At 40.9% G+C, this 27,853-nt stretch overlaps 1 protein-coding gene across 1 annotated transcript in view; it reads right to left on the reverse strand.

Moving 5' to 3' along the window:
• The window catches only part of Lclat1 (lysocardiolipin acyltransferase 1), an 89,411-nt gene that overhangs the window by 21,667 nt on the left and 39,891 nt on the right, over nucleotides 1-27,853 (reverse strand).

Genomic DNA, 27,853 nt, shown 5'->3' on the forward strand with positions numbered 1-27,853 from the left:
GCTCCCTTTGTGGGAGGACTGGGGAACTGGAGATCCTCGCCTGAAGTCCATGGCCGCAATCATTTTCACACTAATCTATCTTTACTCTAGAGCAGTGGTTCTCACCCTTCCTAATGCTGCGACCCTTTCATGCAGTTCCTCATGCTGTGTTGACCCGAACCATAAAATTATTTCATTGCTACTTCTGTAATTTTGTTACTGTTATGAATCATAATGTTATCTGCAAGATATCTGATATGCCAACCCCAAAAGGGCTGCAACCCACAGATTGAAAAATGGTGCTGTAAGGGGTCCCTGAGAAGACGTCATTCCTGACCTGATTAGTGTTTAGAATGATTCCGAAAAAGCCACATAACCTGCTCCTGACAAGCAAGAACACAGTTAAATGACAATGAATACCTGAAACTGCCCCAAATGTCACAGATCTTATGGGATCCATTTTTGAATCACGAGGAAGTAACATAATTTCAGTTGCTTTTTAAAATTCACAATTCATTCAGAAATATTACCAGATTACTTTGTCCTTCAAGGGCAATGTCTGAGTATTTTAGCTTTGTGATTCTGTATCACTGCTTCCAATGCTGACTTGGAATGACTCAATATTGCTGCCTGCTTGGCCTAATGAAGATCTCTCAACCTTGGTGACGATCATTTCCACTGAAATAAACTAGATTTGGAAATAGTGACTTTAATCTGATGTACTCATAGCTTTTATGACCTAGTCATCTGAGATAATCAGTGTCAGTATTTTCAGATGGTCAAAGTAGAAAAATTCCTAGTCAAGAAAACATTCTGGCTGGATGTGGTGGCAACCACCTTTAATCACAGCACTCAGGAGACAGAGGCAGGTGGGTCTTTGGAGTTCCAGGACAGCCGGAGTTACACAGAAAAAAATCCTGTCTTTAACAAAATAAATAAATAAAAAAGGAACTACTCTGGCCTGTGTAGAGACCCTAACATTCCATTCCAGTTGGTCCTGGTCAATCACCTACACAAGTGGTCACCTCTAGGAAGGTGGACTCACCTCTAGACAAGCTGGAGAGACAGGAATAACCAGTCATTTCATGTGAGTTTGCTTTCCTTCCCAGAATCCCTACCCAGTGCGGTAGCTGGCTGGACTACAGCCATGTATCTTTCTAAATCTGCCCACTGTTCTGAACTGTTTAGAAAAATGTGACTTTTTTTCATTTTCTTTTCTAAGCATACTTTCTTAAAATTTTGCATTGCCCCAACATTTCAGGCTTGCTTACTCTTTCTCTAAAGTCTCCCTCCCGCCAGATAGCCTTTGCTGGCCATGTGTCTGACCTCCATGCCAGCCTAACTACAAGCTATTTTTTCCCCTTCTTCCATTCTCTCAACAGCTGTTGAGATTACAGCTTTCTGGAAAAACAAAACAAACACTACTAAAACACTGTCCTTGAGTCCATTCTTAAAACCTTTTATTAATGAAACCAAGAATCCTAAGAAGGGAGGACCCCAACTCCCCTTTGTCAAGATCACCCAGAGAGCTAAGATAGTTCTTTTCTTGTTGTATCTAAGTTGCTAGTCCTTGATGTCAGGATAAAGAAAGACATGCTGGCCTGCCCCATCACCCGGAAGCATGTGCTTGCCAGTACTCAGGCAGTACTCTGACACCTGTTCAGGATCCGGACAACACCATCAGCTACACTGCTACAGCTACAGCCCCTTCATCTCTCTCCCTCTCCCTCCCTCCCCCCCTTCTCTGCTTATTTCTATCTCTTTCTCTCAGTCTCTCTCTGTCCCCTCCCCCTTTTCCATTCCCTTCCCCAATAACGTCTCCACGTGAGCTGTTACATGGCCGGCCTCTCTCTCTCTCTGTCCCCCCTCCTCTCTCTCTCTCTGTCCCTCTCTCTTATACACACGCGCACCCACACACACACACACACACACACACACACACACACGCCATTTTTTAAATTATAACATTGATGCCGTGACCTCAGCAGGCTCTCCTGGCACTTCCCTCCTGCCTGCCATCAGTCTGAGGCACACCAGAACCCTGGAATCCAGTCCACATATGACAACCTTGCCTTTCCAACTAACGGATCTCTGGGCCCCTCCATCCAATACCGGCATGATTGGTGAGCCCCGCCCCCTGCCACTTCCCATGAGTAAGGCCTCGTTTCTCAACCATGGTTTCTTGCCTCTCAGTCTTCTCTGTCCAGTACTGGAAAACCCAAATGTCTCTTGGACCCACGTGTTCCTTGGGCTCAGAGTACTGGCCCCTATTTTGTGTTTGACAAATCACTGAGCAGCTTGTGCTTGTGTTTTCTCAAAAGTACTGGACAACCCATGTGTCTCTCAGGCCCACATATGCCTCAGGCTCAGAGCCCTGGTCCCTGCTCTGTGTTTGATGAATCACTGAGTAGCTAGCGCCTTCTCAAATCTGGTCCTCTCTGAATTCCTGGGACACTAGAAATTGCAAACCCTGCCTTTGGGTCAGATGTGGCCCAAATACTCATTAGATTTCAATCCAAATGGCGACATCCTGGTACTCTATATCCCGGTATTTTACAGTACCTTAGCAACATTCTGCCAATGATCCAATAGTTGAAAGGGGTATCCTCATTACCTTTGCTCCACGCCCTCTCTCTGTTCTTTCTAGCTCTGCTTCTTTCATTAAAAAATTCTCCACTTTCTTCTTCGCTCCAAAACCTGCTTGTGTCTGTCCATGCTCCCTCTCTAAATATCCTGTCTAGGTCTACTGCAATGTGGAAGTGAGAGTTGGAGAAGCCAGCATCATCTTGCTCACACACCCACCAGTTTTCCCTTTCTTTTAATTTATTCAACTCTTGTTTAAGATGTTTGTGTGTGTGTATGTGACTTGGATTTAACTGTGCATATGTGTGCATGTAACTTTTGTTTAGAAAGACGTTTTAAACAGTTACCGCGTGGCTTTCCTCCATTTTAAGTAGTGACCTCATCATGATGTAGGTAGCCATATGGCTGGCAGTCTTCATTTACTAACGTTAAAGAGAAAACTTCTTAGTCCTAATGAGTTCTGTTCATTGTATCTCCTTCTAGACTAAGAAGCAACAAGTCTCAAATATTTTAGATTGGTATGAACTTTTGGACAATGATAAAAACATATGGTTAAATCTGTTAAAACATACGATATATGTGATTCAACTCTGCTTTAAAATATATTCTATATGGTGATAAAATTTAAGGTTATGAATATCTATTCAGATTAACAAAAGCTAACTTAGAGATTTACACCTAAATACTTATGCCTTTGCCAAGTGTTCAACACCAAGCTTCTCGTCTTATGAAAGCTAACATATTGTAGACTGTTAAGATACAAGTAAACAGTCATTCTTATAAATAATCAAGTTCTTTAATTGTATTCACGCTAAGTACTGATATAATTAATTATAGGGATAAGCCTTACCTAGTCACCTGTATATATTTTCAAAGTTAAGTTTAAAACAAGTAACTAGAAACAAAACTTGTCTACTCAGATATGCCTAATAGACAGCCCTCGAATGCTCAGGGATCTGCAGAACATGGCATTTAAAATGCTTAATTTAAAAGCTTTTCATAATAGAGACATGCCAGATCCTGGCAGCAACCCGTATTTCCTCCAAAGAAGATGGGTGGGTACAGAAGAACCTTTGCCCAAAGCTTGCATCGAATATGGTAGCACCAGTCACTGAGCAAAATCTGCCTTTCTCCTCAACTGCTGTCCTCTCCAGACAGGGGACAACAGGACACTGGGGAACTGGCTGCCTCACTTTGCCTAGACAAGGAGAGTCTGTTGGATCTTCTGGGCCTGACAGCTGACTGCTCCCAGACCTCTGCCCTCAATGACTATGGAGGACCATGGGGTGACTGTCTACGTAGGCAGCAAGAAAGTCTCTGTCATTTTAATCACTGACTCAGGTAAAATTTATCCTCAGAACGCAGATGCTGTTCGACAACTAGACTAGAGGTAGTTTTGTCAAGTTAACAGCAGCTACCAAGGATTCAGCTGCCTTCCCAGTTCTCTGTGTAAAATTCAGGTCCCAGGCCTCGCTCTCCAGAGCTAATACTAAGTCTAGACACAATTTACCTCATTACCATATCAAGAAAAGAGATAAACTCACAAAACAGATTTCAGTGCAACTTCTTACCATTCCTTTGTTTAAAGGAACTTACTTTGCAGTGACTCCCATCAGTAATCAGCCACCTGCATCTCCTGGTGAATTAGCTAAAGAAAAGGTGTTTTAAGGTGTGAAGTTTATGTGAGGATATGAAAGCTTAAGGCATGAGGATCTAAGAAGGTTCTAGTATGTAAAAAAGTGGCATAAGGTATGCAAACGCAAGTTATTAAGGTGTGTAAATGCAAGTTCTAAAAGGTCTAAAAATGGGAAAGTTGAAGTGGTGATAAGGAGGAAGTGATCTGAGATGTCTAAAAGAATAAAGTGCTTCAGATGTCTTTCCTTCACGATGCCACTGTTATGTTAAAACTCCAAAAGTTCAGAGTCTTAACAGTAATAGATGGAATTCTGACAAGCTATTAATCTAGCTCTGGCAGAATACTAAACACCACACGACCACAATATTATCATAGTCACAAGACCAAGATTTTAAATTCCCTTTGGTTGGTCTCTAACTACAGACTTAAAAGGTGCTTTTCATTGTGCTAAAAACATCTGTCACAGTTGTTTGGATAGAAGAAAGAGTGTTAGTGCTTTCAACCGAATCATTTCCAGTGCGAGTATAGTGCCCTTTCTAAAGTATAAATTTCATTATAGGTAATAAACAGTGAGAAGGCTAATGAGTCTAAAACCTATCTTTTTACAAACTCAAAGAATTCTTGTAAGCTCCTGGGATTTGACTTGGATTCACCTCAAACAGGTCAGACACACCTCTCAAAGTATTGTCAATCAATAGCCTAAGCTTCCCCATCTTTCCCTGGTCTTGGAACTCCCCTCCCTCAATTACCAGAACCTAATAAAAATTTTATTCCCTAAACTTAACTTCATCCTCTGTTCTGCCAGCATCTTGCCAGGTCCAAGAGGCACTGGATGGCCTCACAGAGCCTGGACAGCAAAGTGAAACAGTCAGCTATTCCTAGAGCTGACCAGCACCCCAGCTTTCTCAAGTCCCCCAAAATGTGATGCCCTCATTTCTGTCCCACCTTCTAACTCCTCACCTTTTTATAACAAACAAAAAGGGAGAAGTGTTAGCATTCAGACAGTCACCTGGCAGGATGCACTTGCCAGTACTCAGGCAGTACCCTGACCTGCTCAGGGTCCTGACAATATCATCTGCTACATTGTTACAGCCATACTCACATCCTCTCTCTATAGCTCTGTCTTACTGCCTCTCTCTGCCCCTCTCTCTTCCTCTCCTCCCCCCATGTCATTTTTTATATCCTAACACTTGGAAACTTAACTAAGAGTTACAAGATCATTTAACAGGAATTCTGAGTGAGACATTATTGGCTAAAGTCATTTTTTTTTAAATTTGTTTTGTTTTGGGTTTTTCGAGACAGGGTTTCTTTGTAGCTTTGGAGTCTGTCTTGGAACTAGCTCTTGTAGACCAGGCTGGCCTCAAACTCACAGAGATCTGCCTGCCTCTGCCTTCTGAGTGCTAGGATTAAAGGCGTGCGCGACCACTGCCGGCTGGCTAAAGTCATATTTTACAAATAGATCCTACTTACAGCTAATAAGTAGTAATCCTCCAGAGGTTGTAACTTGGATACCTGTCATTTAGGAAAAGAATAATTTCGGGGCCCTCTGGAATTATCGTAATTTTGGTAATTTCAGGAGATTTTAGGGGATTCTTTATCAAATTAATCCCTTAACCAGAAAACAGACACCAGTTTGTATGGCTACTGTGGTGGCTGAAGTCCATCTATCTGAGGGATAATTCTAATCTCACTTGTTGGGGCAGCTGGCCCAATCCCTGCATTCAGGGGCGTGGCTGCCGCAGGGGAGAAGGGTACCTTTAAAAAAGAACCGGGTCCGGGAGGGAGGCCCTGTTTTTTTCCCCGCGTCACGCTCTGCTTCGCTGGACCCTTGGCTCTGTAAGTTCCCTTATTCTCCTTTTATTAAAACTGATTTATTCTAAAAGGACTATTTTCAGTTATTTCCAATTTCCAAATTCCTCCGACCGCCGCTACACTCACTGGGTCATTACCTATGGGAACAGACACCTGTGGATCTCCTGAGGTTAAAAACGACTAAAATCTACGGATTTGGCCTAGAAGAAGACACATTCTTGGCACTCATCAACCTGAGATGAACTATTTGATGCTCTGCATTGAACTTCTGTGCACCACTTCCTGGAACATATCCTGGACAGTATGTGAAGTGGTGCTAACTGCTTAAGTGAATCAGAGAAGGCAGGAAGAAAGGAGATCTGTGGTGGTGAAGCGGTGTCTAAATTAACAGACTTATTGCGAACATAGGAGTGTCAGATGTGAGGAGACTGGCTAGCCAGAAGCATGCATCTGAAAAGCATTAGCAAGAAGACAGTGAGTCATGGCTGGAGGTTACTCTCAAGGAGCCAGTAAGAAGACCAGGAACTGTTGTCACACAGAAAATCAGAAGAGGAAAAGAAGCCATGCAGCCTGAAGGCTGTAAGGGGGGATACAGTCTGGAGGAACATCAGTGATGGAAGACACTGGCAAGCACACGAAAGTGCAAGTCCCCTAGGCCAAAGCCTTGTTCGGAGGCTTCTATCTGTGTTTTCCAGGGTTTAACTACTTTAATGACTTTGGGGATAGACTGGGGCAGCCTAGTGTCCACCAGAGCAGCAAAAGTCCCTTGGTTGGTGTTTTCAATGAACTCTGTGGGCAATCAGTCAGGATCAGAACTCAAGATTTGGGGAGAGTAAAAATGTAAAGTTGCTATTGTTTACTCTTCAAAAGCACAGGAAGGTCAGTTGGGGCTGTTGCAGGACCACAGGGACTGAGCTCCTTCATTCTGTCCCAGGCTCTGGACTCCCTCTGGCCGTCAGATCGCTGACACTGCTACTGAAGCTCTCTTTCCAAGAGCAGCTTTAGGGCTGCAGGGAGAAAGGAGACATGCTTCACTCTCAGAATTGCTAATTGTGTTACTGACGAGGAAAACAGCTTTTGGGATTCTTTTAAATTAATTCTGCAAGCCTGAAATTTACTTTATATATTTGAACACATTTTAAGTACCAAAACAATTTCTAAAAATAGTAGTAAGAGGAAAAAAATCTGGAGAAATGAACCAAAAACACAACATGCAAATTAGCCGCCTCAGAATACATCTGCATCTACTGTCCTGCAGTGGTATATTTTACAAAGGGAATTAAAGCCATGAAATTAACATTTTAATGAAGCAACAGTCTATTGACATCAGGACTACTCACTGACTGCTGCCTCCAGGTGGCCTAATAAGATGAAAATGGAGTTTATACCTTCAGCTAGTCTAAGCTAGAGCAATTTAGAGATTACTACTGAATTTAAATTAGAAGATACTGCTGTGTGCACACATGGCTAGGCTAGTAAGTAGTCTCTGCAAACCGTGGCACTATAACTGCTTAATTTAAAAAACTTCACACACACATACACACACGCGCGCGCGAATGAACAATGATTTTTTTTTTTTAAAGCACTGTCTTCAAACCCAGGGGAAGTCAGTACACTTTGAAAACATTTTAGGCTTGACCTGCATAACTCTCCTAATTGTGTTAGAAGTCCAAGTCAGGTAAGAACGATAAAGGGGGCACTTGGAAGTTACCTGGGCAACCTTCCACCTGCATGGACACTGCAAGGATACAGGGAGCAGCTTCTCCATTGTTCTCAGTACCTGGGGACTGCAGGCTGCAATCTGTTCCTACGCCCAGGCTCTTACTCTTTAATATGTCCTATAAAGAAGAGTGTGATATTCAAGTGGTTTGAGGCAGGAGTCAGTAAGATGAAACCCATGGGTCACTTCTACTTGTGTCTGAGGAGCTTGTGAATGAAGAATAATTTGTTATTTTTCCTTTTAAATGATGAAAAAAATGCTCAGAATATTTGAAACGTGAAGTTCAAGCTTTAACTTCAACAGATAAGGTTTCATAAAGCCCCACTCATTTGTTCCGATTAGCACAGCTAACATGGCTGGAGAACTAAGCACATGCCTGCACAGCCGAAAATATTTACTAACCAGCCCTTTACACGAAAAGCTTGCCAACATGATTTGAACACAGCTGTCTATTTCTCCAGAAAGTCACAGCTCTACAGAGCAGAGCAAACATTTACAGACTACTTGATGGATTCTAGTCTGACCTCCCTTTCAAGAAATGACAACCCTCCCGCTGATCCTGACCCCCCACCACGCCTCGTGCTTCTGCTCCCCCAAGGAGGAGAAAATTCCTTCATTTCCTTCATGGACTAGACTATAGAGCTACAATAGAGCTACATACCAACTCTTTGTAAGGTCACTATTTAGCATTCACATTACATAGTTAGGTGGAAAGTGAATGGCAATTGCATTTCTTTTATTCAAACATTAGCAAGCTTATCAGTCTCATCTTTGCTGGGACATTCTCCTTGGCACCTTCCCTGCTCTACCAGATCAGGACCAGATCTGCGCCTGTTATGGGGCTCCTGTTCCCGCCCTGAAGTCTCCTCCCGGAAGTGTCTTTGCTCTTAGATGACATAACACCATCATACTAAGACAGCTGTGAGGGATGTAAACCTAGGGATTCCAAATGCTTCAAGGCTGCTGCTCTCAACTTGCTTGAGAATTCGCTCTGTTCACTATGTTCAGGATTCTTAGCTGAGGCCATTTTTCTTAGAAATGGAAGAATTTTCACTTTTGCGCCAGTATTACCTAGAACAATGTAATGCCACCCCAACCCCAATGTTGGCTTTTCTAGAGCTATTTCTCCTGTCCAGAAGCTTTGAGCTCTGCCTTTCGGCCTCTAGAACTGGTGGACACTGCACATTCTCACAGTGTTCCTTCACTGTATGGTGCCTCTGCCTAGAAATGCTATCCTTCATTCTTTAACAGTTTCTGTGATACTTTCTTACCTGTGGCAAAGGGCAAAGACTGTAGCACTTAGAGCCTGTTGTAAGTATTTACTCTGGACCAGGACTGTTTCCTATATAAATTTCCTTAGTATTTTGGGTTGTAAATTAACGCTAACTTTTTAATGCATTATTTGTTTCATGGAATGGTATGTCTTGATTCTCCTTTAACAGATGAAATGGTAACAATCTGCTCCCCAGATGAGGAGAAGGAAACATGAAGCTAGTGCAATTGTTTAATTGCAAAGGCCATGATGTGATTCTGTTTCCTTGGCCCTGAGACACAGCTCTACAATCTCTCAATTTCTATTTCGTCCATCTGAAAACAAAGACTGGGAAAGCAGTCTGACCCTGTGATTAGGAAGCGCACGTAGGGACCAGAGTGCTGCTTCAGAAGAATGGCCCAGGTAGAGCCATGATGTTTACACTTTCTGTTCTAGCATCACAGGCAAAGAGACACCAAATGTGTGTGAAAACGGACACTGAGGAGAATCAAGTGCTTCATCACGCTGTGGAACACTCTTAAGGAAAGGAGGCACAGAGGCAATGACTGTGGATAATGTCAGCATTGAACAGTTCAAGATGTGTCCTGGGGGGAGTATAAGATGACCAGCGCCTCAATTCCAAGGTGCTTTACTCAAATATAGGTCTTCAAGACGTTCTATTGTGACTCTATCTTTTAAGCTGCAATTCTTTGCACCCAGCACTTGACACAGAATGAACAAACTCTAACTCTCCTGAGGAACCTGCAACTCTCAGTTACTGGCGAGGTCTAGTAACACACAACAGCAAAATGCTTTAACAGCTCAACTACCAACATGAACTTTCTTAAAGCCCTTTCCTTGCTTGTTGCTTGCCAGTGAGAAGCTCTTACAGGTTCCCCTGTTTCACCTGATGAGATCTACCTGCTAATGCAGACCACCTAAATTCTTTCAAAGCAAAAGCTATACAGGGCAGGGCAGGCAAAGGCCAGGTAACATGTTTGTTTTGAAACTAAGTCTCTTTCATTTGTTAAGTGATTATTTTTTGAATTTTACTTGTGTGTATGTGTTTTGTAGAGATATGCCAGTGTGGGGGTGACCTTGAAGGCCAGAAGAAGGCACTGAATCTACTGGTGCAAGGCTTCCAGGCTTTTGTGAGTCATCAGTGCTCAGAAGTGACTAGGTCCTCTGTAAGAGGAAGAGGTACTTTTTAGCTGGTGAGCCATCCCTCCAGCACCCAGCAAGTTCCTTAAATGACCCAATCCATTCTTATTATCAACATTAATTCTAAGAGACCATTTTTGGAGTTATCTCCCAATCTGACCTCATCTCAACTATGTTTTTAAGCATATATAGTTCAACAATCATTTTATACTATATGCCAACTACATGACTATAAAACACTTGAATCTGGCATTTATATCACTTTGTTGGTATGTCTCTGGCAGGGTTTTAAAAACAAAGAAACTTTGCCAAATAACTTGAATGCTTTTTTTATATGCATTATTCCCTGCATCTGTTAACCTTAAAGTGTGACGCTTATACTGTTCAACTGGATAAAGAATCTGTGCTGAACTAGTCATGTTCTATAAAAACACAATTTCTGTTGGTGCAGTTACCTCCCCCAAGTAGACCTTGATCTTAATGCTTACTGACCAAAGGAAACACTAAACTGAAGAAAAGTCAGTGCTTTGCTTTGGTTGTCTCAACACCTCAATAGTTATGAGCACTCAGAGCCCAGAAATACTATAACAGCTCTCAGCATGTAACAAAATAGTTGGAAAGTGATGGCATGCAGCATTCAGACTTAGCATCCAAAACTTCAGGCTCTCTTTTGGGAAAGAATACACATCCATTATTTGAAACCCTTGGTATGAATATCACCTTCACATAAATAAACCGTGTGTGTGTGTGTGTGCGTGTGTGTGTGTGTGTGTGTGTGTGTGTGTGTGTGTGTGTGTGTATTACTGTATCTATTAAGTTCAGTAAAGCAGCTGGGTACTGAAGGATACTGGTAAGAAACAGGGAGGATGGGTTCTAGCTAGGAAGAGGCATAACCCATCCAGAAGGCACTGAGAACCCAAGCTGAGCAGAATGGAAATAAAACTCAAGTTCAGTGCTTGGCATTCAACTACACAAAATCACACAAGCCAACATTGCAGCATGGACTGGAAAGGCTCATGACGTTCTATCCTAGCTTACAAGCTACTGGCAACTAACAGCTGTGTTTGTCTTCATAGTGTGGTGCTCCAGGCTGCCTGTGCACACGCAGGTGGTTTACAAAAAGAAAAAAGGACATGAAGGTGAGAGGGACACAAGCTGGGGGGGTGGTGAGCACTGAGTTAAATGTGGTTAAGATGCACTATATATATATGTATGAAACTGTCCAAGAATAAGTTAAAAACCAACAAATTGCTTTTGTTATACAGCCACAGAAATATCAAACCAAGGTAACAGAAACAGAAAGTAGCATCTTAGTCCCAAAGAAGAAACACTAGCTTGTTCATCTCCTATAAACTAGATTTTCAAATGTTGGGTATTTTAAAAAATAACTATGAGATAAATTTGCCAAACTCTTTATAATAAAGCACTGGTTAATTTTATCTATAAATACTGAGTTTTGAAGGGCTCTATGAACCTATGCTCCCTAAGCCATAATATACTAATATGTTTCATATAATTTTAAATTATGAAAATTCTTTTACCTATAACACTCAACACCAGGGTTAGGAGCTCGTTAACTTAGCTAACTGAGAACAAGAGGAGCTGTTTTCCATTTGTACAGCACACTAAAGGAAAGTGCTAGTAGCAGGTTGAGCAGTAACAACAGCAAACAGATGACTCTGGTTGCTTGTAACAAATGTAATGACTGAATTTATCTATCAAATGCTAATAAAATGTGATGTGGGATTCCCCTCTGTATGCTGTGGATAGCTTTTTCCCCCCACCATTGGTTAATAAAGAAGCTGCTTTGGCCTATAGCAGGGCAGAATATAGTCAGGCTGGCTAGAAGAGATATATAGAGAGAGTAGGCAGACTCGGGGATACCCCATATAGCTGCTGAAGACACCGCCAGAACCTTACTGGTAGGCCACAGTTTCATAGCAATACACAGATGAATAGAAATGGGTTAATTTAAGATGTAAGAGTTAGTTAATAAGCAGCATGACTTAATAGGCCAAATAGTGTTGTAATTAATATAGTCTCTGTGTGATTATTTGGGTCTGAGCAGCCAGGAACTAAAGCGCAACCTCTGGTTACAAAATGGCGCCCAAGGTACTTGCTGATCTGAACTGGGAACATAAGCCTGTGTTCTAGGTGCAGAGTTAGAACTTTCAGGGTCAGAGCTCAGCCTGATCAGAGCAGGCCTGGCAGCAGCTGGACCTAACAGATCACAGCTTGGGTAGCAGCAGTGAGACACACGGTCCAGAGAAGCCACAGAGGAGCTGCAGCAGGAAGCTGCGGATGGCAGTAACTCACTGGCTTAGTAGGCAGGATCAAGCAAGGTGGGCACAGGCCGGCGGGAACTGCCAAGTCACTGGAACCAAAATGTGCAGAGCTGCGCCAGAGGAGCAGTTCAACTGCGGAGGGGTAGTTCAGCTGTGTGGGGTGGGAGGAGGCCCGCGGGCAGGGGTCTGGGCAGGGCCCTCTCACTTGTTTGCTTTAAGAGAAACAACAAAGATTCACTTTTTAGCCTGGCGGTGGTGGTGCACACCTGTATTCTCAGGGAGCAGAGGCAGGTGGATCTCTGAGTTCAAGGCCAGCCTGGTCTACTGTGTTCCAGGACAGTCAGAGCCACACAGAGAAAGCCTGTTTCAAACAAACAAAACAAAAACAAAAACAAAAACAAAAAGACATTACTCCTTAATGTCAGCTTCAGCAGCTGCAAACTGTTCTGAGACTGGCATCCAGGAGCTCCTGTTCTGAGTGAGTGCTATGGCCCCGGCACTGAGCTAAAGTCTTCATGCAGAAGTCACAATCCTGTGAGGCAAACATCTTCACTTTTAAAGACTCAGTAGGAATGATTTAATCATTAATTTTCCAATAGCTTTAATGTTTACATTTCCAAGCTGAATTATAGGAACTAGTCCTTAAACTGTTTTAAAAACAACCATTTCATTGACTTATTTTTATTTTGTTTGGCAGAGGATGTACCATAATGTAAGTGTAGGAATCAGAGAACAACTTGCGGGGTTGGTTCAGTTCCTTCTACTGTATGAATTCCGGGGTGAAACCGGGGTCCTCACCTTAGAGGCAAGTATTACCTGCTGAGCCGCCTCATCAGCCGACTGAACTGTTTTCACCGAGCCCTGAAGTGTAAAAGGAGCACTCACAAATACAAAACATTGTTGCTATCCAGTCTGCTTGTAAGATGGAGGGCTGAAAGCAGGGAATATTTAGGGCATTAAACACCAATGCAGCTTTGACGTCATGCATCCTAAGTGGATTTTCTGTGCAGCACCTCAACAAGCAATAGGAAGCATACTAGCCTTGGTTGGGGGGTATATGCTGGTGTATTAGTACTTACCTTTTAAAAGTAAACTATGCGGCACCATTAACTGTTTAATGTTCTGCATGCATGATCAACTACCTCAGTTTTCCATGTGCTGAATAAACTTTTACTGTGAGACGTCAGAAGCTGGGCTATGTCTCCATCTGAAGTAAATGTATTCTCCCTTTGGACCCCACTCCTCCAGGCAAGGGCCTGTCTCATCGCTGCTGGAATATTACCAGGCCCAATTTCACACAGCAGTGGGTATAATTAGGTCTACTGCCTCTCGGTAGGGCATGTCTAACCTTTTATTCTGATCCACTCGATACTTTTTAAAAATGAATTGAGTTCTCTGTGCCACCCACAAAAGTGCTTTCAGTGAAGGAATAATGAAGCAACTATTTTTACTCTGACATCAAAAGAAACCCTTCAAAAATGCTAGTTACGAGTATTTTAAGGTCAATGACAGAAGTTAAAACAAATAGCTTACAAAAAAATCAAGTGACAGTTTCAAGCCACATTTTCTTCCCCCACAAATGTTCTAGAATCACAAGCTTATGTGGGTGAAGTACGCAAAAGAATCCAGATTCTTGAGGTTGGAGCGATGGCTCATCAATTAAGAGCACTTGACGGTTCCAGCACCTACATGGCTGTTCACAACTGCTTCTAACTCTAGTCCAGGTGGTCCGATGTCCTCTTCTGGACTCCACAGGTTCCTGAACATGTGGTGCACGTAAATTCATGTTGGGGCAAATAAATACACCACATAAAAAATTCTTAAAAAAAAAAAAAAAAAAAAAAAAAAGAACCCAGACACCGGTACACAAAGCAGCATCCAAAACTCCTCTCAAGCAAAATTCAGTGTACCAGCAAAGTCACTTAAAGGTTCATGTCCCTGCACCCTCTGGCTCATGAGATGTCACAAGGGAAACTTAGCACAATTATCCAGAAGGTAAAACAGGATAAATCACATCTTGGATCCCATGTTTTCTTACCAGACAGCCTTCACATGGGGTGAAGGGCAAAATGATATCCTGGCCTGTTACTAAGTATCTGTCAAAGACACAAGACAAACGTAAAATGACAACTATTGCCAGAGGAAGGACAAAAGGAAACTATAAAATTTCTGAATAAAGTTTACCCTCAATGGATACGGTAACATGCACTTGCAATAAGCACCTGTCAAGCCAAGCGGGGGACACTGAGCTCCAGTCTGGACTACAAAGTCTAACTCAAAATGAACACAAGCTTGTACCTTTACTTAAGTACCTCCTACACTTTGATTCACTGAGATAAAGCAGACTCAATTACAAATGAAACCTACCTATTTGGACATCTATTTCTTCCTGCTGTTTTACTTACTGTAGAGAAAGAAACCTGGTCTACTACAGAGCCCCTCCCCACATCCTTTTAAATACTTTAGTTCAGGCATTTAATATCAGATTTTAAAAGTAAATTTCTGTTGCTTCGATCAACAAAGTATTTGTTATAATAATCTTGAAATCCAATACAATTAACCAAGAATTTATTTTGGTAGTAATCTGCATACTTCGGGAGATTTTCTCCAAGAGTTCAAAGCCAGGGCAGGTCTAGGAAAGGAAGGCTGCTGGCAAGGCCCAGGGTCTGTTTCCACCGGGTTTGCACCAGTCAGGGCAATGTGGCCAAGGTGATGAGTATACTGGCAAGGGTATAGTTGAGAGAATGGGATACAGAATACAAACGAGATGGGAAACACGAGTAAAGAAGAAAGAATACATATATGATGCAAGAGGAAAAATCAGGGGTGGGGTAGGAAAATCAGAATATGGTGACTCTAGTGGTTTGAATGAGAATGGCCCCACATGCTCATATATTTGAATGTTTGGTTCCTAGCTGGTGTACTGCTTAGGAAAGATTGGGAGGTGTGGCTTTGTTGGAAAAAGTATGACACCGGAGGTGCAAACGCCCACAGCAGGCCCAGACCAATCTCTCTCTTCTGTGTTCTCTCTCTCTCCCCCTCCACTCCCTCCTGCCCACTCTCTTGCTTGAGTTATGGTGTCTCTTCACAGCAATAAAACAGTAACCAAAATAAAAAAGTAAATACATAGCAATCTCTGGTTTGCAGTACATTCTAGCATCAGTATCCTATTAGAAAAGCCAAAGTAAATGCTGCACATGAACAAAAGTAGACGCAATAGTGTGTAACGAAGATAAACAGTGAGCTGTCATCGTATCATGGCAAGAATGCTGGTGGCTAAAAGAACAACAATGAGAGAAAAGTTGGGAAGCTCTCTCTGTACAATAATAGTTTCCAAGTTGATATTTAGTGCTTATTAACCTAATAAGGAATTCTGACAAATTCCTTGTTAAGGGTCCAGTGCTCTTTCGTGCAACTTGGTTGTAAAGGCTTGTTCTATTTATTATTTTCTTCAGTCCATTTTTATTGAACACACAGCACTGCTGCCCTATGGGTACGGCTGATGCGTTGGGTGGGTGAGTAGGTAAAGACAGAGAGAAAAGCATTGAGGGGAGTAACAGAGATGAGCACAGATCTATGATTCTTGTTCCAAAGGTCTTAAGAAGATAAAATAGTTTACAACGTAAGTAACTTGGAAGAGTAGCTCAGCTTCTGAAGACTAGAGGCAGACTCCATAATGGAAGCCAGAGCACTAAAGCAACTAGTTAGAAGGGTCCTGCAAATGTGGTACACATGGGCCAGCTACCCTGGAGAACACAGCACAGCAGCAGAGACAGCAGCAGCTCCACCTCAACAAGGTAGAGAGTGAGGAATGACTCCTGACTCCCTAGAAGTGGTTCTCTGACCTTCACACACTGACGTACTTGTAAATACACACTACATTTTAAAAAAGAAAGCAAGCAAACTAACATCCGATCAAGGAATATCACTGCTGGGAATACACTGGACTGACTCTAAGTATAACAAGAGACACCTTTGTGTTCGTGTTTATGGAGACACTGTTCACAACGACCAAGTTAGGGGATCTATCTAGGTACCCGGCAACAAGTGAGTATGGAAAGAAAATGCTACATACACAATCAAGTTTTACCACACCCCCAAAAGAATGAATTATGCCACCTACAAAAAACAAATGGATGAAACTGAAGATTACTGTATTGAACAAAATAAACCAGACCCAGAAAGATAAATCTCTTATATAGGTTTTTCTCGATGTGTATGTGTGTGAAAGAGAGAGAAAGGCAGAGAGAAAGAAAGTTTGAGAAGAAAGGGACCAGTGGGAGAGGGGACAGGAAAGGATAACAGAGATGATATACTTGAGTGTCATCGGGAAATCTAGAGAGATTGCTCAGTGGATAACAGTACTTGCTGTACAAGCATTAGGACCTGAGTTCAAATCCCCAGGACCCACATACAAACCCAGTCATGGTGACACAGTGCCTACAACCCCAGGAGTGCAGGGGCAGAGAGAAGAGGCGTGCTGTGCTTGCTGAGACTGGAGGACAGTAATGTTTTTACTTGTTTTTGGTGAGCTTCTTTCGCCCATTTCCCATAATAGCTGTTTCAGCCTACCCACCCCACTACCGTCAGGTCACTAACCCGAACTGCTGGAGAGAACAGGGCCGACAGCCAGGTACCCTCTTTCCACCACCCAAGCCAGAATACATGCTGAGGCTCAACCCTGCTTCTTGCCTTGGAAAGCTCACTGCTGTTTTTATTCCCTTCTCATTTCTCAGAAAACAGCTCCATCGCTAATCCCTTCATTTTCAGCTGTGGCACGAATTCTAATTGGTCTTAATAAATAAAACCTGAAGTCAGATATTAGGTGGTGAAAGCTGATGGAAGCAGTGCAGCCAGCACTAGAGAGTCTTTTTACCTCTACCAATGTTCACAACAAAGGGGCGATCCGTTCTCAGACTGCACCTCACACTACAGGGGTGATCCTCACACTGCACTGAGCTCCTATCTCCTGCCTTATATTCCTGTCTCTGCCCAGCCATATCACTCCTGTCTCCACCTCCCTAGTGCTGGGATTAAAAGTGTGGGATCACTTTGTATGAGCTGTTTCTCTTTTAGACAGATTCAATCTTGTGCAGCCCAGGGTGGCCCTGAACTAACAGAGATCTCCGGGAGTCCTGGGATTAAAGCTGTGCCACCCACCACTTTCTGGCTCTAGTGTCTTAGCTCTGCACTCTGGTCTCCAGGCAAGCTTTATCTGTTAAAACACAAACAAAATATCACTACATTCAGCTTTTGCTTGGTGAATCTCAGTCTTAAAAATACTATGCTCCCAAGCCATCTTTGATGGGGCTTCCTGTCTGGTTATTTGGACCCTTTTCTCTTTACCAGCAAGCTCCCTACATCTCCACTTCTAGCATTTCACTACACTTAGCCCCGGCTTCCGACACATCAATCCTATGCAACTTATTTGCTAAGGTCACCAAATATATAGTTGTTGCTGTACTCAGAGAATTCTTGCAGAATTTATGCCCAAGGATATGGCTCCCAGATACAAGTTATCTGAAAGATATCATACAGGAGGCATATCCGTTGTATATACCCAGCCACACAATCGGACCCATTACTATTGAAAACATCGATTGAGATCAAATCAATGCTTAGAGATATAAACATGACCATTTATAGCCATACACAGAAAATACAAGGTGTTTGTTTTAAATCTCCATCTATTTTGTAAAGGCATAAATAAGGCATTTCTTCAGTGACTCTTTTCTAGCATCTTTGGAATCAAGATGAATCATACTCTAGTCCCACACTACGTCATCACATGTTCTGTAAATATCCCACACGTGGTTCAAGGGAGATGTAAAACCATGAGCTATAATTACTTTTACTGAGTCTCCTTTAAATGGAACACAATTACTGCAAAAATCTGAAAAAAGGAGGACACAATTTTTAGATAATGATAAAGATGGCAAAACCAGAAACAAGTAGTAAATGCCTGGAATAGTTAGTTAGAAGGGACAGTCTGCTCACCAGTTCTGGAGAATCTGTACTCGTCATTGCTACCTTTACAATGACATGACCTCTGATGAAAGGAATTTTTCTGTTTTGCTGGAAGGAAGCTTTTTTTTTTTTTTTGCACTGTTAAGACCATACGCTCATCATGAATGTTATACTGATGGTGTCACCAGCATACCACAATCATATGATACTGACTATAAGACAAAGGCCTTAAATATAAAATTATATGTTTACAGAGATATTCTTGTTTGAATATTTACACATGTACACCTTTGATTTAAACAAGCTTCCTATAACAGGTTTCTCTTTCTCTGCACTCATCTTTCAAAGTGAAGCCACAGTCCCAGTGTTTCCTGATTATTTCAGATCTTGTCAGTGTCCGTCCCTGAAATAGTCAAATGAGCTTTCATTAAAAATAATAGCTTAGGAGTTGCTATGACATGCCTGAATTACTAAAGAAACTAATAATGACCAACACAATAAAGATGCTTTTTACAGATAAGAAAGATTATTAATTTCTTGTAAAGATTTTTAAATTGCATGTTGTATGTATATATGAAGGTATGAATGCATGTATGTATGTGTATATGCACATGTTCATGGAGAACACGGAGTCAGATCCCTTGGAGCTGTTCTGAGTTACCTGACATGGTTGCTAGGAACTGAACTCAGTGATCTTCCGAGTCATCTATCTCTCTAATATGTTTTTAATTTCTATAACCAAAATTAAGTGGAAAACTTCCTGAAATTTAACATGATAAAGCCTATTGTGGACCTTAAGACACTGCTCTATAAAAACATGATCTTATAACTCTGAAAAAAATGTCCTTTTTTTAGGCACATGGATTATAGATTCAGGTCAATTCCTAGGTACTCACAACTGGAATAGCAAGAAATTCCTGTGTGGCTGTGCACCATGGTTGGGTTGTTAATGACATCTAAGAACAATCTGCAAAAGCAAAAGTAGTTTAGTGGCCACCTTTGAAGAACGCTGGTTGACCAGGAGTACCGACTACAGGAGACTAGGAACTAGAAGGAAGCTCACTGCCATTGTAAATCGTGAAGCCCGTGATGCAGTGAGGAAAACAGGAAGAGCCTGGTGCACTGATCTCTAAGACGGTCAATGCTAAGGCTGTGTTTGACTAACTCACTCTCCTCAGCTTGGATAATGCCATGCCCTCCTTTCAAGTCCTATGCACACACACTTTATTACTTGGCTTTGGCACTTTGGACCACACTATACTTATTTTATCTTCTGATAAAGGCCATTTAAAATTCTATGAGGAAACAAGGATACTATGTTATAAATAACTATGAATGAGGAATTTTTAAGCTTCTGTTTTTATAAGTGCTGTTGAGTTTCTCCATGGGATTGCATATCACTGATAAATATCACAAAATGAACCCAAAGAACTATGAGTGTGCGGAGACTAAATCACTTCAATCAAAGTGACCTTTAGCCTACAGACAGGACAACATAATACAATGCCTCGGATTTAATAACTAAGAAATTCTGTAGCACTATCACAGTCAAAGGCATGTTGTTTAAAAGTTTATCAAGAACCAAATAAGACAGATTATTTTCAATATGATAAATGAGTCATGAGAAATTACAGGCAAATGTATTTATGAGAGAAAAATATTTCAGTAACCACAAGAAATTGCCCTGAGCAACAGAGACAATGTTCATGGTCAAAGACCAGAAGAAATAGCACATACATGAAGTTCTTGTAAGAGTTTCCCTTATTAGAATGGCAATGTAGAAATATAATAAATTTGTAGTGTATAATACATAAGATAGCCTAAGCAGAATGCAACTGAACAATCTATGTATTTGGTGTTCTGTTTTGTGGAGCTGTTATGATTTACTTGAAAAGTAAAGGGCTGTGCACTTCTTTTGCATGTACACACACACACACACACACACACACACACACCTACCTTTAAGACTTGAAAGTGCTTTAATATTACTTTATAATACTCCAAATAAGCTGACTTTTTAATGCAAGAAAGTATACTATCTAGAAAAGAATAAAATCTACAAACCCAAAAAGAAAAACTGCAACCTTCATTAAAAAAGTAACAGACATATGTACAGATTAACAACAAACAAGATAAAACTTTTTTGGACAAACCCAAAAAAGAATTACAGCATGTTCACAATGAAGTTATATACAAAACCAAAAGGCAGCCATATGTTCCTGTTAAAATGAATCCTTGCTTTAAGAATTCAGTAAGTTTATTGTATGTATATATGAAGGTATGAATGCATGTACGTACGTGTATATGCACATGTTCATGGAGAACACGGAGTCAGGTCAAAATCTGACCTTGCTGAGAACCAATCTTCATGTAAACAGGAAGCTCGAGTATTGTTACATACACTCAGAACCTTACCTGCAGCCCTCTAAGGAGCTGTGTCAAGCAATATTCTACGGGCATTTTGCATGCAGCTGTCATACACTAAGTTGCCAGTGTGACAGCCCAGCACACCCGCCCTCTACCGTGCTTTCTTCTCTTACTATTGCATTCAGAGGGACAACTGGAAGAACAGATCAGTGTATGTAACAATGTCTTTATGGTCAGTACACAGTACAAGTCATCACTCAAAGGCAACACCACAAGTTTTACTTACAAATGTTTCTTCTTTCACAATTCTGTATTTTAAAACAAACATTTCATAAATGTCAGTAACAGCAGTTTCCAGGGTGCTATTCTTAATGTATGCATCGCAGCAGGACACTGGTATGTGAGGACAGATGAGTTTTAAATGAGTAAAAGGCCTCCAGTATAAAATGTTCACCCATTTATAACAGTGGTAACTCTGTAACAAGAGAAGACATTCTGCCCACCTTTGTTAGTGGTGCCCTCCTTCCATTAATACCCACCCACTCCTTTACATCCTGGCAGTATTAGGAAAACAGTATCTGACCAAGGACAAAATCTCTCCCACTGAAAGCTAGTGGGACAGAGTGACACAGAGCTAGCTACCCGACTGTCCCTGTGGCAACACCTCAGAACTGAAATTTGCAGATAGAAATCCTAACACTGGAAACAATAAGAATCACATTCTCAATGTACACACAGGCTTGTTTGAAATAGTCTTGTGTAATAAAGTGCCAATTGTGATGAAAATAAAAAATGGAGATTTTAAATAATTATTTCTATTTTTATATACAAAAGGTTTTTTCATATAATCAAATTCAATTACAGTTACATGAAACATGTTTCTACAGTTCTCTTCTAAAAGTATACACAATAGAAGGGGGTTCACACTTTTGTCTGAAATAGTAGTTACTGCCTGTCCACATCCCCAGACCACCATGCATCTCACCTCACAACAGAGAAGCCCTGCTGCATGAGTATCTGCCTCGTATTCAAGTTCTAGAACGGAGGTGGCAGAAAACTATCATTACATGAAAGGTAACTCTTTGCTCTGGTGATCTAGGTGGTACAGCCTTTGCTGAACTCTTAGGAAGGTAGAGGAAGATTGTATTAAAGTCGCTATTTAATAAAGAACTGTGTGGAGTGTCCCATTAGACAGCAGAAACTGGGAACAGATTAGAGGAAGGTCCTTAGAAAAAGAAGAGAGCCAACTATAGGATTTAATATGGACAGAAGAAACCAGGGGCAAAATTCAAAAGCAAAAGGTATAACTAGGAATGAATAGTCAACTAATTCAACATCTGGCTCACATTGCATGAAGGGGCGTTCAGATGGTGAATTTAAAAAAAAAATGGAGGGCCAACTCTTACAGACACGTCCACTTTCTTCCATGTCCTTTGTGCCCCACAGTGCTCAGCAGTTAAGAGTACCACTGGCTGCTTTTTCAGAGGACCTAGGTTCAATTCCCAACACCCACACAGTGGCTTACAACCATCTGTAATTCTAGTTCTAAGGGATCCAATGCCTTCGTCTGGCCTCCACAGGCACTGCACATAGCAGGTAGTGCACATATATATGCACACAAAATACACCCATACACATTAAAAAAATCAGATTAAAAAGAAAGTGGGAGAATAGAACCATGTTAAGATTTGATCAAAGAAAATGAAAGTGTCATAAATCTTTAAATGCCTTTTTTGAAAAATGCCTTACTCTTTAATTCTCACTTCATATACTACCTTCTTAGTGCCTTGATGTTCCCAGGATACCTTTATTTTTACTTCTTAAGGCAATGCACTGTAATTGTTTTCTAAACTCTACAATCTTCAAGAAAATAGATATCTAAGAACATTTTCTGAGCAAATAAACACATATATGATTATCATAGAGTGGTACTTTTACTGAAGGCAGCCTGGTCTAGAGTAGATTAGCAAAGGAGATATCGGAGCAGGCAAGTCAGAAGGGCAAGAACAAAGACAGGAGAAGCAATGGTGCCCAACACCAATGGGGACACAAAGGACATGGAAGAAGGTGGGTGCATCTGTAAGAGATGGTCCCAAGGCATTCTCAGTGGAACTGACGATCAAATAAAGAAAGCAAAAGATTTTTCAAAAACCTGAAGAAAATTAAACATTTTGGTAATTAAGCTAAGAAAAGTTCTCCTAAGGAGCAAATCATGAGGTATTTGTAAGGGTAGGAAAACTAGAATCTAGTTGAACAGTATTCTGATAGAACAGAATGCATATATTAACAAATGAGAAACCATAACTTTAAAAACAATTATAAAACAGATCTATGACCAGATCCTAGTATAGTTCGTTATGTGCATACACTTTAGCAAACAGAACCAGAAGAGAGAGAGAAGGACCTTTATTTTTTTATAGAAAGAGACCCTGTACTGTAAACATCAAGTTATGAGGCATATCTGAGACTTAATGGCTAAACAAAGGCAAAAGATGGAGCCCTGATTTGAAAGAACAGGCACTTCAAGTATGATTTTGAGATTGGTTGCAATTGTTTACACTCTAGAAGAAATACAAAGCAAATTGCAAAGACAATCAAGGTACCTGGAATAAACAATACAATAATTCCAAAAAGAACCTATTTGTACAGTGTACTAGACATAAATTGGTGTTATATTTTAAGGTAAGACTATTCCATTCCAAATGTTCACTGACCCTTAGAGAAATGGAGATGGAGTTGGTAAATAAAGGAATTAGACAAAACAATTTACTATAAAACTACACACACACTCTTTCTTACGCTTAAACAAAATTCATAATACATCCAAGGAGCTCAGTGTGAAATCTTGGAGGGTTGCTACAGGCACAAGTTTTGTAGTGTTTGTAGCAGAGCAACTGAGAACTTATTACACTTAGGAGTGCAGGAGTGCATAAGCTTTAGCATGGAGCAAGCCTAATTTCAAATTACGATCTTTCTTCTCACCCACAACCCCAGACAAGTTGCCGAAGGAAGCCTGTCTGTACAGGTATGACACATGGCTCAGTTGGGAGAATTAGGTAGCATGTATGACAGTAGGTTGGGGACGATGAATCCATGATGGCACCACCAGACAGAGTCAGCCAGTCTGGCCTGAAGCTAAATGACTATGTTTGTAAAAAGCAGTACAACTGATTGGACTCCACAGGCAAGGTAAGGGAAAACATGTATGACCCTATGCCTGGGACATGACGGCATCTGTTAATGTTAGGTGGTTGTTTCATATATATGCCTTCCCTCGTTTTTCATAAAGGCTGTCATAAACTGGTTCGTTAAAAAGATAAAGACAGGATCTATATCCACAATGAAAAGCTCAGGTTTTTTCTTTGTGTTTGTTTGTTTTGCTATAGTCAGGAGTTAAAATGAACAAAGAAAACAGAAGAACCACTCACAGAGTGAAAATCACAAGTCACTTAAGTGGACTGTGTGCTCACCCCACTGATGAGCACAGAAATCCCCTCTTAGGTGGTGTTGCACTTACGTATCACAATCAACCTGACCTCTAAAGAAAGCTAACTGCCAATCTACAAAGAGCTCTGCAAATGTGGGGAAGCAGAATAGGTCTCAGAAAAAATTCTTGCAAATGTCAAAGGTCTATTGTACAACCACATTTTTTAACATAACGGAAAGGTCTTGGCATATTTATAAATGGCTCTCGGCAATTAAGAAAAGTGCCATGAAAGGTCAGAGTGCATGGTATTTAATGCCCTCAGTATTTTAATTGTTTGTATGCCTGCCTGTCTTCCTTGCCATCTTTCACATGCTGCTGAGAAGGATGGCTGAAATTCCATCCTGGAAGAGGCTCACTGACTAAAATAAATGGAATGTTTGCTGCACAGGGTGGTGACCTCTGCTGGCTTTACTCCTTCCCCATACTAAGCCACTGCAGCAACAGACTGTCAGCAGGTAGGTGCAAATCAAGCCTCCAGCTTAAGAAGTTAAAGTCCCACAAATGTTGCTGAAGCCTGAGCTGCCTATGAATGTACAACGTTGCTTGCAGTTTTCTCATAGCAAAGGAGGGCTACAGAAACAAACGCAAGAGAGCCAGACACAGGGCCAACAGATATCAAATATCCATAAAATCCAGTGTTAAAGTGGTAATTCTCTTTTTCTGAACAAATCCAAGGGCTCGCTCTGTTCAAATGGGCTGATCCAAATTACCCGATGAGAATTTACTTTTTTCTTTAGTGGTTAACTCAGTGCCACCCAGGTTCATGGAAAAGCTATATCCTTCATTTCTTCCTATGTAGACTTTTATGCATATGAGCTAAGTATAAACAGAAATATGGACTTGTTTTAAGTTTTAAAATGACTGATTTCAAACCTAAAACTTAAGCATATCTATATGATCATTTGTAATCTCAATGGATAAGCCAACTTGCTTGGTGACTCAACCTATTAATAGACAAAGTATTACGTTTTTAACAGCTGGCCTCCAGACCACAGTTAAAGTACTGAGTGTTACTCTACAAGCTGTTTCAGCTCCCCACTGATGTCTGCAAGGTGACTGTTGGGTCCACACTGGCCCTTCTTTGTACTTCCTCATCCATGAATGCTCTTTCTGCCTTTCCAGGCCACACAGTCTCCAGTGTTCAAGAGAAATTCAGCTTCTAATAGAAGTCACAGATAAATCTTCAGTACCACAGTACCCTCTTCAATGAGCACTCTTCCTACTAATTAGCATAATATCTGCATAAAACTTCGCACTTCACATACATGTCAATTTAGACGTTTTCACTATTAATCATTCATATCTCTATCCATTAAGACTATAAGCTTCTTGAAGACAAAGTTCTATCTCAAATCAAACTGGATCATACCTTAAAAACACATTTTTCTATCTCCGTCCCTGGCATAGTCAGGTTAACCTTATTTCCAGGTTGTTTCAACACAACTCAATGCTTCCAAATGAGCACACCTGTGCCTCCTACCGGTGAACATGATTATTACAACTGCACACCTATGCCAAAATTATAATGGTTGGATAAAATGTCAAATAAAAATTAAAAATCACCAGAGATTCTAATGAATAGAGTATTTGGGAGTGATGGTTTCAAGATTTAAGATTACATTGTACCTTTTATTATAAGTGATAAGTAGAACAAAAAATAAAGCCTCTTTCCTCTAGATTGGTAACTATTTTTCAGTTTGGATTATTTTGGTATTTAAAAAAGAAACAAAAATGATCATATGTTGAAAGGTTCTGTGATTAAGAGTCCATATGAATCACCCATAACAAATACCTACCAGTATAAGATATAATGTTATAAAAAGCATGCTAGGACACTACTTTGTATTACTTTTGGGGACTTTTTTAAAAAGAGTCATCGAACTAAATACTGATTATCTCCATTTGCAGGGCAATTTCACATCCCCAAGGAAGAAAGATTCCAGCAAGATTGTAAAGCAAGTCCACTGATGGTAAACATTAAGGCACTCAAAGAAAACTGCAATTACTATGACAGAAACAACCTACTTGTAAAACATTACATAATTAGTGTTACATTTTAATTTGAGATTTCCAAGTATTCTCAGTCCTGGTAAACAGTCCAAAGAGAGACCTGGGCTCCTCTTCCTTGCTCTCCTTCCCGCCTACTCAATAATGTCTGGTCTGACTTTAACTCCTAATGTTCTGAACTCATGCTTGCCTGCCTCTGCTGTTTATGGGAACCACGAAGATGGCACTTTATGGAGCCCTGTTTGACTGTGCAGTCTCTGGGCTTCTACTGCAATACTAATTATAAGGTCATTTGGTATAACAGAAAGCTTTCTTTTCACAGTGTACTGTCAAAAGCAGATCTGAAAGCTAGGCTGGGCTTCCTTTTGAGTCTATTTCTTTTCTAAAGGAATACTCTGGACTCTAAGATTCTCTTCGCTGCTGAACTCTGATGCAGATCTTACTCTCTATTCTCTTGGACTCCATCTCCTCCCAAGTAACCAAATCTGTCTTCAACACTGTTAGCTGTGCCTCCCTAGTCTGTACGTGCTCCTCCTGTCACCTCCCACAGCATCCCAACACCTGCCTGTGACCATCATCCTTCCATTACCTGGCCATCTAGCCTCTTTTTGCCTTTCTTTCTTTTAAATCCTCTCATAAAACCACCCAACTCACTCTTGTTACAACAGTGTTTTTGTGGTTTGGAGACTAACTACAATTATAGTCTAGACGAAGGAACACACGCTACTCAATTCAGCACTATTCCAGTAACAGGTGACTCTTCACACTGCCGCCTGCCCTCATTTTGTGTGATAATGAGAACTGCTCTGGAGGCTTGCGAGGAGGCAGTGAATTAGACATTAGAATATTTAGCGCAATGCCTAATACTTGTAAATACTCAACATCAGTGCTATTACTATTGTAACAATCATCACCATGTTTCTTTTTCAGTACAGGTTCTAGTCCACAATTCTAAATGAAATAAACAGAATTATCACCTGGTTTGCTAAATAAAGCAAATGAGATCATCTGAATCTGAATATCTCTCTCTCTCTCTCTCTCTCTCTCTCTCTCTCTCTCTCTCTCTCTCTCTCTCTCTCCATAGGGTGTAGGGGATCCGTTTACAGTTCTGGCAGAAAAAAATTACTACATGTGGCTACTGACTACTGAGTGACAACCAAGCAATAAACATTTCCCAAGTGTGCAACAAAGTTATCAGGTTGCTAGATTTCAGAACAGAGAACATAATATATTCTGGCCAACTATAAAATAATCTCTCCATTATCTTGCTATATTAGGGATGATCTTTTAAGTAAAAGATATGTCACAAAGTCATCTGAAAAAATTTTATGATGTCTCCTGGTGTCGCATACACTTTTAAAGAAATTACTAAATACATACAATAGAAACCATATTGTTGAGTCTAAGTTAGATACCAAAATGGTATTACATCAGAGAGAGGAGAGGAGAGACAGACAAGAGTGAGCACACAAGTGTGAGCATACCACCTGAATGCCTTTGCACCACTTTCCACAGACATGAAGAACCCCACCCTTACGAACTTCTACATGTAGACAGGCAAGGCACACAGTGTTCACTGGCAAAGTGGAAGTCAAAA

The sequence above is a fragment of the Arvicola amphibius genome, chromosome 2 (assembly GCF_903992535.2).
Source record: "Arvicola amphibius chromosome 2, mArvAmp1.2, whole genome shotgun sequence".
Classification (NCBI taxonomy): domain Eukaryota; kingdom Metazoa; phylum Chordata; class Mammalia; order Rodentia; family Cricetidae; genus Arvicola; species Arvicola amphibius.